This window comes from Salvelinus sp. IW2-2015, linkage group LG32 (genome assembly GCF_002910315.2).
Source record: "Salvelinus sp. IW2-2015 linkage group LG32, ASM291031v2, whole genome shotgun sequence".
NCBI classification, from domain to species: Eukaryota; Metazoa; Chordata; class Actinopteri; order Salmoniformes; family Salmonidae; genus Salvelinus; species Salvelinus sp. IW2-2015.
The window spans coordinates 34,202,896-34,208,135 of record NC_036871.1 but is presented as its reverse complement, the minus strand read 5'-3'; the positions used below and the strand labels follow the sequence as shown (position 1 = coordinate 34,208,135).

At 42.5% G+C, this 5,240-nt stretch overlaps 1 pseudogene; it reads left to right on the top strand.

The window, feature by feature from the left end:
• LOC111956602 (integrin alpha-6-like) overlaps positions 1 to 5,240 on the top strand; it is a 57,753-nt pseudogene that overhangs the window by 28,555 nt on the left and 23,958 nt on the right.

The following is a 5,240-nucleotide window of genomic DNA, read 5'->3' as shown; positions in this document are numbered from 1 at the left end:
GGAGAGAGGGATTCCTGGAGGCAGACAGGAGCACATGGAGTGCTATTTTAGATGTGTGTCTGTGTCTATCAGCCATGGTTGTAATATTGCTGGTTGGTGCTATGTGGGCCACACTTCTGTCTGTGTTTGTGTGGTCTCACGTGTGCGTGTTTGTTTCTGTATCCAAACATGGCGTTGTGGTGTTTGTTACAGGTTGCTGGTTGGTGCTCCGAGGGCCAAAGCTCTGAGAGGTCAGAAGTCAAAGGTCACAGGAGGACTCTACAACTGTGACATCACTTCCTCCAGCTGTAACCGCGTGGAGTTTGACAACAATGGTGAGCTCACCTCTGAACACACACTTCTTTTCTGTCTTCATCTTTCTACACCAGATCCTTCAAAGGAAATTGTCTGTTGGCAGAATCATTTGATTAAGATTTTATGATGATTTTGTGTGTGTAGAGACCTGAATACTGAGAGCAAGGAGAACCAGTGGATGGGTGTAACAGTGAACAGCCAGGGACCAGGAGGAAAGATTGTGGTAAGTGTGTGCGCACTTTCAAACTGATTGGCCATTGACTTGACTGCAGCTCCATTAACCAATCCCTCTCCTATATCTCTCCAGACGTGTGCCCACCGCTACCGTGCGTCTGTTTGTGAACACGCCCCAGGAGTCTCGTGACATCACAGGAAGGTGTTACGTGCTGAGCCAGGACCTGACAATCAATGCCGTCTGGATGAGTCTGATGAGGACGGAGGGAACTGGAGGTTCTGTGAGGGGCGGGCACGCGGCCATGAGAGGTTTGGCTCATGCCAACAGGGTCTGTCTGCCACCTTCACTAGGGACTATGAATACCTAGTGTTTGGAGCTCCTGGAGCATATGACTGGAAAGGTAGGGGTGTGGAGTGTGAGTGTGTATTGCTGGATTCAAAACCCTAGACAAGATCAGATAACTTTCAGGGTTTCAAGTTGTATTTGTCACATGCACAAGTAAAGTGAAATGCTTAACTTGCAAGCCCTACCCAACAGTGCAGTATTCACAGGCATGTCACCCGTGATACAAGTCAGTATTGGACGTCCGTCCATGTCTGAGGACGTTGGGAGATGATGTGGAAACCGGCCACTAGGGGCAACAGTRAGCACTGTAACGTTCAAGTAGAGGTAGGGTTAGGGGTCAGGGTAAGGTTAGGGGATAAGGTCAGGGTTATGTCTGGGTCAGGTGTTAGAGGTAGGGTTAGGGTGAGGGGTCAGAGGTTAGGGTTAGGCAGATTAGCATAGTCCGCATGGGCCCTTCCTCTCTCAATCATGTTCAAATGTATTAACCACAGTGACCTCTGCTGGAAGCAAAACGACAATAGGGTCACATCAACATGTACGTAACTTTTTTACTTTTATTTTCAGCTCATGATTCATATATTGTATTTATTACGTGTTATTTATTACGTGTTATTTATTTATTACGTGTTAGTTATTTATTACGTGTTATTTATTTATCACGTGTTATTAATTTATCACGTGTTATTTATTTATTACGTGTTCATTATTTATTACGTGTTATTTATTTATTACCTGTTATTTATTTATTACGTGTTATTTATTTATCACGTGTTATTTATTTATTACGTGTTATTTATTTATTACGTGTTAGTTATTTATTACGTGTTAGTTATTTATTACGTGTTATTTATTTATCACGTGTTATTTATTTATTACATGTTCATTATTTATTACGTGTTATTTATTTATTACCTGTTATTTATTTATTACCTGTTATTTATTTCTTATGTGTTATTTATTTATTACGTGTTATTTATTTTGTGTTATTTATTTATTACGTGTTATTTATTTATCACGTGTTATTTATTTATTGCGTGTTATTTATTTATCAAACGCTTTTCCATTAATTATATGGAGAGGATAGGCCGAGACATACACCCTGCCCTAAGTTGCGTAAGCTGTTCAGTTGAGTTTTTGGCCACATGTAAGATTTTCCTTTTAGACATTCAGCGAAATGGTCCCCAAAATATAAAGAAATTAGGGTTGGTTAACAGAACTTTATACTAAAACTAACACTAATTAATCGTATGTGACTTTACTAAAGGAGCGATGAGAGTGGCGGAGCGATGCTCCTCCAGCCAATGTGCACCTACCCAACGAGAACCTTTTTATTGAAAATCTGGGAATTTGGCCTTGTTAATATTTCTGGTTGATCTCAGGGAATGTAAAATAGTTAGGAAGGGAAAGTGTTAAAACAGTTTGAGTAAAGTAGCAGCAAATATGTTGAATGAGCAACTGATAAACAGAAGCTTCACAAGTTTGGCGAAATTTCCTAATATTTTATATCTTCATCAGAACGACACACTTTCACTGCACCTACTGGTGATAAATAACAAATAAAACATGTAAATACACTTTTTGTAAGTAGGTAGGCCTACTGTCTCTTCAAGTTAAGTTGGAACAAAGACTATGGATATTCTGACAAGATAAATGTCTCTCCGCCCTATCAATGTACCCTGACCTTGTAAACTTTCGTTCTCCTCGTCTGAGGAGGAGCAAGATCGGACCAAAATGCAGCGTGGGTTGAATACATAATCCGTTTAATAAAGAAGACGAACACAGAAGCACACTTGAACAACTACAAAATAACAAACGATGTAAACAGACCTGAACATGAGAAACTTACAGACAACCGAAGAACGCACGAACAGGAACAAACTCACAAACGAACAGTCCCGTGTGGCACAAACATGACACGGAACAACACCCACACACAAACAGTGTGAAAGCCTACCTTAATATGGTTCTCAATCAGAGGAAACGTAAAAAACCTGCCCCTGATTGAGAACCATATCAGGCTAATTGAAAAGAACGCCAACATAGAAACACATAACATAGAATGCCCACCCAGCTCACGTCTGACCATACTAAAAAACAAGGACAAAATAAGGAAATAAGGTCAGGAACGTGACATGACCTACATATGGCTATAGCGGTCCGATAATACAGGACTAGTAAAGGCCCAGTGCCAGTGGTCTCACGTGTGCGTGTTTGTTTCGCTGTATCCAAACATGGCGTTGTGGTGTTTGTTACAGGTTGCTGGTTGGTGCTCCGAGGCCCAAAGCTCTGAGAGGTCAGAAGTCAAAGGTCACAGGAGGACTCTACAACTTGACATCACTTCCTCCAGCTGTACCGCGTGGAGTTGACAACAATGGTGGAGCTCACCTCTGAACACACACTTCTTTTTCTGTCTTCATCTTTCTACACAGATCCTTCCAAGGAAATTGTCTTGTTGGCAGAATCATTTGATTAAGATTTTATGATGATTTTGTGTGTGTAGAGAACTTGAATACTGAGAGCAAGGAAGAACCAGTGGATGGGTGTAACAGTGAACAGCCAGGGACCAGGAGGAAAGATGTGGGTAAGTGTGTGCGCACTTTCAAACTGATTGGCCATTGACTTGACTGACAGCTCCATTAAACCAATCCCTCTCCTATATCTCTCCAGACGTGTGCCCACCGCTACCAGCTGCGTCTGTTTGTGAACACGCCCCAGGAGTCTCGTGACATCACAGGAAGGTGTTACGTGCTGAGGCCAGGACCTGACAATCAATGCCGGTCTGATGAGGACGGAGGGAACTGGAGGTTCTGTGAGGGGCGGGCACGCGGCCATGAGAGGTTTGGCTCATGCCAACAGGGTCTGTCTGCCACCTTCACTAGGGACTATGAATACTAGTGTTTGGAGCTCCTGGAGCAATATGACTGGAAAGGTAGGGGTGTGGAGTGTGAGTGTGTTTGCTGGATTCAAAACCCTAGACAAGATCAGATACTTTCAGGTTTTCAAGTTGTATTTGTCACATGCCAAGTAAAGTGAAATGCTTTAACTTGCAAGCCTACCCAACAGTGCAGTATTCAAGGCATGTCACCCGTGATACAAGTCAGTATTGGACGTCCGTCCATGTCTGAGGACGTTGGGAGATGATGTGGAAACCGCCACTAGGGCAACAGTAAGCACTGTAAACGTTCAAGTAGAGGTAGGGTTAGGGGTCAGGGTAAGGTTAGGGGATAAGGTCAGGGTTATGTCTGGGTCAGGTGTTAGAGGTAGGGTTAGGGTGAGGGGTCAGAGGTTAGGGTTAGGCAGATTGCATAGTCCGCATGGGCCCTTCCTCTCTCAATCATGTTCAAATGTATTAACCACAGTGACCTCTGCTGGAAGCAAAACGACAATAGGGTCACATCAACTGTACGTAACTTTTTTACTTTTATTTTCAGCTCATGATTCATATATTGTATTTATTACGTGTTTATTTATTACGTGTTATTTATTTATTACGTGTTAGTTAATTTATTACGTGTTATTTATTTATTCACGTGTTATTTATTTATTACGTGTTTCATTATTTATTACGTGTTATTTAATTTATTACCTGTTATTGTTATTTATTACCTGTTATTTATTTCTTATGTGTTATTTATTTATTACGTGTTTTATTTAATTTCGTGTTATTTATTTATTACGTGTTATTTATTTATCTAACGTGTTATTTATTTATCAAACGCTTTTCCATTTAATTATATGTTTGTGTTGAGATTTTTTGTCCTCATCTTCTCATCTCCATCCCCCTTTTCTTCACTTTCCTTCCCTCATCCTCATCCTCCTCTCATTTATTCTTCTCCTTTCCCTCCTCCTCCCTCCCTCCTCCCTCCCTCCCTCCCTCCCTCCTCTCCCTCCCTCCCTCCCTCCCTCCCTCTCCCTCCAGGTATGGTGAGAGTAGAGCATAAGAACAGCACTCTGTTGGAGATGCGTTCGTATAAAGACGGGCCCTATGAGGTGGGCGATGAGAACCAGTTAAACCCAGACCTGGTCCCTGTGCCCCCTAACAGCTACCTGGGTAGGTACCCCTCATCCTCTCTGGCTCCCTCCTCTCCCTCCTCAATGTGTGCTCTTCATGACCAGTGGGTGTCCGCTCCAGGTGAACCGTTTGTGTACAAGTCACTTCCTCCCCAGGTTGCTATGGAGACTGATGTGACAGCCAATAGCTACTTAGAATTGTAAGATTACCTGCGTGATGACATCATGCTCTCCAGAGCCAATAATAAATATCGCTCCGTGCCCTAGTCATCATCATGCACAGTGGAACATTGTGCTCGTCATGAGCATCGACCTGAGCTGGTGTGGTGTGAATGATCAGAGCTATAACTCACATCCACTTCCAACCAACTGGGCTTGAATAGATCTATTATGATTGGGAGAATCAGTGATCTGT